The sequence below is a fragment of the Benincasa hispida genome, chromosome 6 (assembly GCF_009727055.1).
Source record: "Benincasa hispida cultivar B227 chromosome 6, ASM972705v1, whole genome shotgun sequence".
NCBI classification, from domain to species: domain Eukaryota; kingdom Viridiplantae; phylum Streptophyta; class Magnoliopsida; order Cucurbitales; family Cucurbitaceae; genus Benincasa; species Benincasa hispida.
The window spans coordinates 11,545,046-11,555,487 of NC_052354.1; the positions used below are offsets into that span (position 1 = coordinate 11,545,046).

Consider the following 10,442-nt stretch of genomic DNA (forward strand, 5'->3'; position numbering starts at 1 on the left):
ATGTGATAGTCACGATGATCGCGTCGAAGCATTACGTTGCCGATCCGTTTACAAAAGCCCTCACGGTTAAAGTGTTCGAGGGTCATCTGGAGAGTCTGGGTCTACGAGACATGCGACATCTTGTCTAGGACAAGTGGGAGATGATACTGGGGTATAAAGTATGCCTTAGTTTATTGTATATTGTACTATTTTTTCATGTAATGTACTAGTCTCTCGAGGCATTAGAACAAGTAGGAGATTGTTGGGATTGGTGTCCTAATTCTCCCGGAGTCTCGTAGTTTGTAAACATTGTACACATTGTTATTAATAAAATAAGAGTTATTTTATTTTCATTTACTCATATCCAATAAACAAAGATCTGTGGTTATTTTATGTAAACTTAAGCATGTATATAAGATATACAATTAGATCATGCCTTAAGTAATAACCTAAATGGTCTATAGTATACGAATAATAGAGTGATACCTTATCTTGGTGACACTATGGATACGACCCGCTTTGTAGAGGTTTACAAGTGTTGTAAACTACTACAGATGGTCTGATCTTGGCCATTCATGTGAAGACATGCGAGCGAGAGTGTCCTATACAAAGAGTTTGTATAAGTTCGGACCACGAGATGATTAGTCTCTTTATATAACTCCGTTGATAATTGAGACTTACATCTCACTAAAATGACCATAGGTGACATGACCTTAATCCTGAGTGTTTTAAGAACTCCTGCCTATGAGAACGGTCCTTTGATTACTATGGGTGAGAGTTGCCAGATTTTCAACTCAACAAACCTACATTTTTTGGGATTAGAGAGCTAGGAACTCAGTTACACAAGACAGAATTCACTTCTTCCCCAAAGTAGGGGTAAGTAGATAGATTGCTCTCTTAAGGGCTGATTCCGGGTCTAGAACATAGTGGTCACATCCTCTCTTTGGAAGAGAGGACCCAGTCATAGTATGACTATGACTTATTGTTCAGTAGAGGAATCAGTGGTACCTAAGGAATTAGATGTAACTACGGGGACATAACGGTAAATTGGCTCAGTTATACTTACAAGCGATCTGTGAAGGGTTATCGCACTGTTGATTGGTTGATACGAACACAGAAATATATCTATATTGAGAAGAGTGCAGATGCTGGTTTTTAGTGGAGTGCCCGATAGTTAACGGATGGTGGATCTCGTAACTAAAGAGTTTAGTCAGCTATTCACGTACCATTGAAGCTTCAAGTTACAGGTCCATAAGGTTCTCTTGGTAGCTCAATGAATTCAAGTTAAGAATCAGATTTAGGGTTGATTTGAAGTGTTCAAATTAACAAGAGGAAATTCAATTATATATGATATAATTGGTGTGATGTATGAGATACATCAAGTGGAGGATTAATGTAAATATGATTTACATTAAATACCATAAAATAGAAAAAGAACTATGGATTATATGTTTCATGAGATGAAATATTAAAACTATAGGTTATAAATATAATATGATAAGTTGGTTATCATATTTATTTGATAATTAATTCTTTTTCTCTAATAACCGAATGAGTGGGTGGTTATTGGAAGTTTATGGTAACCATGAGATAAAAGAAAAACTGTTTTCCTAATTTTAGAAGTTACTTCATTCGAAAAGTTCTCACAGAGTCAAGCTATCAAGTGAAAGAGTTTCACTAAGCGATAGCATTGAGAGACTACACGATCAGTTAAGCGATTGCTTAGAGTTGACTATATGATAGTCATTCAGCTAATCGTTGTTACACGATCGAGTGGCTAAGTTTATACGATAGGCTGTCGTTTACTAAACGATCGAGTACTTCGTCTATACGATAGACAACATCTTATCCCCCACTTACTCGATCATCTACTTGACCATAGACCTCCAGTCTCTTCCTCAAGCCAAGATCATACAGAGCCCACAACTTCTAGATTCTCATACCGAGAATACCAAAGTAACCATTATGGTGGTGTCCTCACTCAATTCGTGGATCGAGTTAGACTCGATTGGGTTCGAGGAGCTGTTGAATGTTCGTGTTGTTCATGTGATGATCGTTGCATTCATGTATTGCTATCTTTGGATGCGTTGTAGATTGTTCAAGGGATTCTTAAAAAATGGTTCTTCAAATGTATGCATCTTCTATCCCTTGTATCATCGTAAAGCATGCTGTAATTTCTGTTTGTTCATGACCTGTTAGTTTTCGTTTAAAGACTATAATTGTGTGTGTTCAATCTGAATGGAATTCGGAACGATCCCTTCCGCTGCTCATAGAAATTCTATGGTTTTATTTCCTTTAGAATGAAGATACAATAAATTGGCTCTGATACCAATTGAAAGGATTCAATCCCACAACAGAAGCATTGTGAACGTCTTGCATCCCGTAAATCGATTTTTACATAAATAAAAACAGTAAACTAAAACAGCATATATGTAGAACAAACATGTAAATAGCATGCTTTAGAGAAAGGATAGAACCATTCTTACCTTTGTAGATTCCCAAGCTCCTAGAACGATCATCTCGATGTTCCAATGAATGACTCCCCCAGTGATCTTGAACAAGAACATTTCCTTGAACAATCTTGAACGCGACCACGAGAGTAACCTTGTTATTCTCAAAGATTCCAATAAAAGGATAGGTGGTATCCAACTATAAGAAAAGGGTGAGGAGGAAAACTTTTTTAGAAAGAATAGAAGATTTATTTTGTGGCTTGGAAGGGAAAAAATTGCACAATGAATGCTTGCAATTCTGTTGTGTTCTGTGTGTCCCAAAAGGGCCATAAGGAAAACTTTATATAAAGAAGGTCTAACTCTTCTCCTAGTCTTTTTCCAATATTTTCTTGTGCACAATTAATTAAATAACACTTATTTAATTAATTAGCACATTAATTAAATAACTATTTATACATTAAATCCAATTTAACACACACACATATATATATATATATTCATTTATTTATCATAAACATCGTATGTATATGTGCAACACTTCTCAATTAATTAATTCTTTATAAATCTAATTCATATTTGAATCTTATTCAAATGTTTCTTTCCAATTTAATTTGAATTATAGATCATATCCACAATCAATTACATATTAATCATATTAATGTGCAATTTCCTCAAATCGATTTAAACAATTAGAATCACCCCTCTTTAATATACTTTAGTGAGCTAACAAGGGAACCTAGTGGACCTATAAATGAGAAGCTCCAACGATATGAGATTAATTGGTTAAACTCATGAATCAAGTTAATCAATATTCGTTAACTGTGGGTACACTCCACTAAAGACCCATAGCTGCAGTCTTCTAACTACAAATATATTTATGTGTCCACGGATATAGACCAATAACAGCAAGTTGGTCTTTCAAGAATGCTCGTAACTTCAACTAGGTCAAATTACCATTTTGCCTTTGGGTTACCAGGCCCAGCAAACAACCGATATTGTTATCGCGACTTAAGTTCCAGTGCTTCTCTAATGAACAACCTCTTTATGGTCCAACCAATAAATAGAAACCCCTCTCAGGCCAATGAGAGGGTAGGGCTATTTGTTCAAGTCTCGAAGACACCACTTAAAGGAACACTCATCTACTTACTCTAAAGACGGGAATGAGTGAATTCCATCTTGTGTTATTATGTTCTTAGCTCCCCACTCAGTTTTATCCCCAAAATAGTAGGCATATTGAGTCAACGAATTAGTCATCCCCACCCATACAAATCAAAAGACAATCCCTTGTGAACAGGAGTTTATAATATACTCAGGATGAAGACTAAGTTGCCTAGGTTATCCTACTGAAATAGGAACCTAACTAGTTAACGGTGTTACATCTAGTGGTTAATATTTTGCAAACTCATTGTATAGGATACCCTCATTCACGTGTCACCTACACGAACGTGTTGGATCGTTGCATTTGTATCAAATACAAAGCAGCCTTAGATGTTAGTTTATTGGATTTAGGGTTATTAAGACAAAATAGAAAACAACACAATAACATTTATTGAATTAACATCGATAACTCTTAATTGATGATGATCAATTAATAACATTTACTATCTACGAGTTTTAAGGCATAAAACCCTAAAACCTAACATACCTCTTGGAAGACTCTCACGTTGTAGGAAGTCATACACACTCCGAAGATTAGGAAGAATCTGGTCTCGAGCTATCTCCTTAACAAGGCTGGCTTTACTAAGACTATAGAAGCATACTTATATACTCTTACTAAGAATAGTGTTTTAGTAGGAAAAGGTTATGCAACTGATGGCATGTCTAAATTTAACCTTGAAATGAATAAAATGAAATATTCTGTTTACATGCTGTGTTCATTTAATATTTGGCATGCTACACTCTATCATGTAAATAAATAGATAATTAGTAACCTGAGTAGGTTAGAAATGATTCCTAAATTTCCATAAATGAATTTTATAAATGCAAATATTGTAGTCAGGCTAAAATAACTAAGACTCCGTATAAATCTGTACATAGGAAATCTGAGCCTCTATATCTAATTTATTCTAATTTATGTGAATTTGATGGCATCTTGACTAAGAACAGTAAAAGTTGTTTTATTGATGATTTCTCTAATTTCACCTTTGTATATTTGCTAAAAAATAAAAGTGATGTGTTTGATGTTTTTAACTTGTTTGCAACTGAAGTAGAAAATCAATATAACTAAAAGGTTAAAAGATTTCATAGTGATAGGGGAACTGAGTACGACTTAGATAGTACTGATAATTTATTTAACTCACATGAAATAATACATGAAAAGACTGCACCTTACTCTTCTAGAATGAATGGAAAAGCCAAAAGAATAAATAGAATTTTAGCTAGTAGTTGCTATTTTACTCAATTCAGAGCTGCGTCTTATTGGTGGGGTGAAATCATCCTTACCATGTGTCATGTCCTAAATAGAATACCAAAATCTAAAAACACAACTTCACCCTATGAAGTTCTTAAGAATAAGAAACAAAACTTGTCATACTTTAGAACTTGGGGGTGTCGAGACTTTATAAAAAATTCTAGACTCTAAAAGAAGAAAGCTTGTTAGTAGAACCTATGAGTGTGTCATTATAAGTTATGACATAAATAGTAAAGCTTATAGGTTCGATGACCTAGTAAACTAAGTGATCATTGAGTCAAATGATGTTAGACTTATTTGAAGATAGATTTCCCTTTAAATCGAAGAATAGTGGGGGCTCGGGATCTAGTAGTCTGACCCTAGTTAGAAATCCTATCTCTATAGAGGAAGTTGACCCAAAATCTAGAAGAAGAAAAAGAACTAGAACTGTCAAGGATTTTGGGGATGACTTCCAGACCTATAATGTAAAAGAAGATCCTAAAGACCTAAAAGCTGTCATGTTCTCAGTAAATGTCAACGTATGGCAAGAAGCTATAAATGATGAGATGGACTCTTTTGAGTCAAATAGAACTTGGCACTTAGTAGACCTACCTCCAGGCTGCAAAGCAATAGAGTGCAAATGGATCCTAAGGAAGAAGCTTAGACCTGATGGAACAGTTGACAAGTTTAAAGCCAGGTTAGTAGCAAAGGGCTTTAGACAAAGAGAAAATGTAGACTTCTTTGATACCTTCTCCCCTGTCACTAGAATTACCTCAATCCGTGTACTCTTTTCTCTCACTGCTCTTTATAACCTTATAGTACGTCAGATGGATGTAAAGACTGTCTTCCTAAACGATGAACTTGAAGAGGATATTTATATGGAACAACCTGAGGGCTTTATAGTCCATGATCAAGAGAATAAGGTTTGTAAGCTAAATAAATTTCTTTATGGCCTGAAACAAGCTCCTGAGCAATGACATGAAAAATTTGACAACCTAATCCTATTTAAAAGTCTCAAAGTCAATGAAAGTGAAAAATACATCTACTACAAGTTTGAAAACAATCTTTCACAATCTTATGCTTGTATGTAGATGGCTTGTTGATATTTGGATCAAACTTGCATGTTATAAATGATGTGAAATCCATGTTGAGTGCAGACTTAGGAGAAGCGAGTGTAATCTTAGGCATAAAAGTGAATTAGGTCTAAAAAAGGAATTTCTTTGGATCAATCTTATTATGTAAAAAAGATTCTAAAGAAATATAATTACTTTGAATGTAAATCGGCATGTACTCCTTATGACCCTAGTGTTAAGTTATTCAAGAACACTGGTGATAGTGTTAATCAAACTGAGTATGTGAGCATCATAGACAGTCTCAAATACGCCACTGACTGCACTAGGCTTGATATAACTTACGTTGTAGGATTACTTTGTAGGTTTACAAGCAGACCTAGAATAGAGCATTGAAATGCTATAGAAAGGGTTGTGAGGTACATGAAGAAAACCCAAAACCTAAGATTACATTATCATAAGTTTCCGACTATCCTGGAAGGGTTCAGTGATGCTGACTAGAACTACCTCTCGAATGATTCAAAGGCTACAAGTGACTATATCTTTAATATAATAGGCGGAGCTGTCTCATGAAAGTCCAAGAAATAGACTATATTTTAGTCCAATCTACGATGGAGTCAGAAATGATAGCACTAGCAATAGCTAGTGAAGAAACAGGTTGGCTTAGAAGACTGCTATCAGAGATTTCCTTATGGGAAAAGTCGATACCAACCATATTGATCCATTGTGATAGTACTGCAACAATCGCAAAAGTTAAAAATCGTTACTACAAAGGAAAAAGACGATAGATATGTTGTAAGCACAGTACCATTAGAGAGTTCCTCACTACTGGTGCAGTTAGAGTGTATCACATACGGACTAGTGAAAACTTGGTTGATCTTTTTATGAAAGGATTGGCCAAGATAAGGTTTTCAAAATCTCAAAAAGGATGAAACTCATGCCTACAAAGAGATGAATCACCTGTGAGGAAAACCTAACCTATAGATTGGATATCCCAAGAAACAGGTTCAACAGGTAATAACTGATCACAAGTGATATGAAGTGAATCATACTAACAAGAATACCGAGTTCCCTTTCTATGACCTCGAGTCTAAGCATGATATCCTGAAGCGTAAAAAAGATTGGACATGTTGGCTTTTTGGCTCTTAATCCCAAATTAATTAATTTTAATTAATTAATTAATTAATATTTTGATGATAACAAACCTGTTTTTATTTATTAACAATTTGAGTATTTTGAAGTGCCCATTGCATAGAACTCAGAACAATGGTTCCAACATAATTAAAATTACCTAAATTAGACCTCAAACGAATAAGATATGGCCAAAACAATCTTAAAGAAAAAATCTCGAACTCATGACGTGGCATAATTTTCTCATCAAAGTGGACCAATTGAAATGTACCACTTGCAACAATGGAGAAGTGACACATGGTAGACTTTTAATTTTTGGATTTATTATAAAAAGAAAATGATTTTAATATTATTTTATATTTATGTCTAGCAGCTAGTTTTGGACACATTGTGGGCATTTGCTTTTTATTGAGTTTTAAAAGATATATATTATTATATTACTTTTTGTTTGTGTTTATCAGCTAGTTGAGTTTAAATCTCCACCATTCAATTTTCTTTTACCAACATCCAATGGTGGACTTTTGATTTCACCATCCTCCTCTATTTAAACAAATTTTCTTCTTTTCATCTTCTTCTTAAAGAGTTATTTTATGTTGTAAGGATTGATTAGTTGTGAGCTAAAATTTGTAAATCTACTATTGTAGAGAGTTTATCAAGTGTGCTATTTATTTTTTCAAACTATTATAAGGGTTGCTCTTGATCCCGAAAAAAGAGTCGTTGTAACAGTTTGATCCTCAACCGTGAAAAGGATCAGGTTTATTCTTACTCCCGAAAAAAGAACGTTGTAGCGGTTCGACTCTAAGTTGTGGAAAAAGTCAAGTTTGTAGTGACATACCCAAGAGGAACTTGGGAAGTGGATGTAGGCCGATTGTACCGAACTACTATAAAATTTTCAGTATCAATTTCTGTATCCATCTCCTATTTAATTTTGCAATTAATTTGTTAATATATTTTATTGCTTGAAATTAATTACAATTTTTGTTCTTGAAATTAATTGCTCATATTGGATTATTTTGATTGGTTTTTCTTGAATTTCTATATCCATTACCAATCTTGTTATTATACTCGAATTGACTACTTTAAAGTAGTATTATTAACTTCTTGATTATTTTTTGTTGAAATATTTGCATGAAATTATTGTTTAAATTACTTATTAACAAAAAAAAATGTTAATTTGTTTGTTTGGGCACACATTAGGAAAAAGTTTTAATTATTTCGATTAAACCCGATTCACCCCTCTAGGGTTGTCATATCGATCCAATAATTGGTATTAGAGCGGGTTGCTCTCTTGTTTGTGATAAAATATTCATAAATCATTTTAGATTGATATCTATTGTTTGAGTTTGTCACTCTTACAATTGGCATTAGAGTGGTTAGCTTTTCTACATAATTTATTTTTCAAGCATCTTATTGATATTTTGAAAAATTATTTAAAAGCTTAATTGCTAGAATTTTATGACAACTTCAGAAAAGCATTGTGTTGATAGACTCTCATTCTTTAATGGAAATAGAAATTATAATGTATGGAAAAATAGAATGAAAACATTTATGCTTGCTATGGATTTCAATATTGTGTATGTTTGTGAGCATGATTTATCTAAATTGAAATTGAATAATGAGTTGCTCACGTTTTGAAAAATTACATTTTGAATATGCGTATGATATTTGGCACTTTCTTGATAATATGTATAGCGTAGAAAATTCTCTTTGTAGTACTAATGATTTATTTTGATGTGAAGGAGAATTATAATTCTCAAACTCAAGGAAAGTCCATAAATTAGAAAAAGAAAAATGTGATGGATTCTTTGTGCTTAATGGCTCATTCGAATGAAGATTCCGGTGATGAAAATGAGGTAAATAATAAATTCCTTTCCTATGATGAGCTATATGATGTTTTTGAAGATATGCAATATGATTTAGAAAGAAAAAAAACTTTAAATATCTAAAACTACCAAAGAAGTTTAAGGCTCCTCTAGGGTTTTCATAATTAAAATTACAACAGAAATCTCTCCCCCTTTTGGAATCAATAAAAAACGATTAAATCTCTTTAGAACTACGAAAAATTATTTAAAATTGAGAAAGGATCGGAGAATTCAGTTGTAGCTTATTTAGAATCTTAAAATCTATATATATTAGAGGGCAGTTTCGAGAAACTAAAACCCTGAATCATGCGAGGAATAGAAAGTTTGTCATAGTTATTAATACGTTCAGTTCTTTGCTATTCTTCAAATCCAAACCCTCAATTTTGCTATCTGGTCTAATTTTTCAGAAAAAGAATATAACTATTATTATAGTACACCCATCAACTTAAATTTTTATTTCATTAGGTGATTGAATATAGTATTCGGGCATATGACCATATGTTCAAAATTCACGTTCTATCATTATTTCTTTCTCAATTAAATTGATTCTTTTAGACTAATTAGTAATTGGTAATTTAACCATTAGTACTCATACAAAAACAATGTACAATATGCACATTTCTTTTCGAGGGCAATCCAATATCAATAGCATGTTTTGACTTGAAACAATTCTATTTGGAGTGACGTAATTTATTTCATATTATTATATTTGAGGTTTACTCTCTTACCATAGTATATTAGACATTTGTAATCATCACATCTTCAATCTCAAAATTATTTTCAGTAAACTTAACATTATGCTCTTTATTAAGAACAGAATCTTCCCAAACAAAATAAATTAAGTTTTTCCAAAACAAAATGATTCTCATATGCATGCATGTCTCCATCTTTTATCTTGACTTTTACATTATGCAAACTGATTAATAAAAATGAAAATAAAAAATCCCCATCTCACCAAATAAAATCTATGTTGCTTGATAAATGAAGAATTTGGCTATGGCAACCCAAATTAGTTCCACCATTGTTGAAGGAGCTCTTCAAATCCTCAAATCCATGCACCAACAATAATAATCAGACCTAGAAATCTCCAACATTTGTTCTGGACTCATCTTTTGAAGCTCATTTTCCCTCCAAATAGCAAAATTGTTTTTGTTCTGTGGGTCAGAAGCCATTGGATTGTTCTCTATCCTATGAACTTGTGATCTCATTCTCTTGTACAATCTCATTCCCACAATACATTCTTCATAAGGATCTTGTATCCCATTTTGAAGATCAAATCTACAATTAAAACATTCTTAGTTACTCATTTTTATATGTGGAGAAATGACACATATAAAAAAGACCGGAAAAACTATAATATGGAAAATTTTTTAGTACTATTGTAATACCGACTTATTTCTTACATTTACATTTTGACACATCAAGAGATATTATCTTATTTTATGGCTCTTAATATTTTTTTAATAACAAAAAATAATAGAATTAGGGTTGTTTGGAATCATTGTACAAAAAATGTTTTCAAAAGAATCATTTTTATTTAAACTCTTTTTGATAAAAAAAA

General features: G+C 32.8%; 1 pseudogene; it reads right to left on the minus strand.

Moving 5' to 3' along the window:
* Positions 1 to 9,675: 9,675 nt before the first annotated feature.
* The window catches only part of LOC120079874, a 74,748-nt pseudogene continuing 73,981 nt past the window's right edge, over positions 9,676 to 10,442 (minus strand).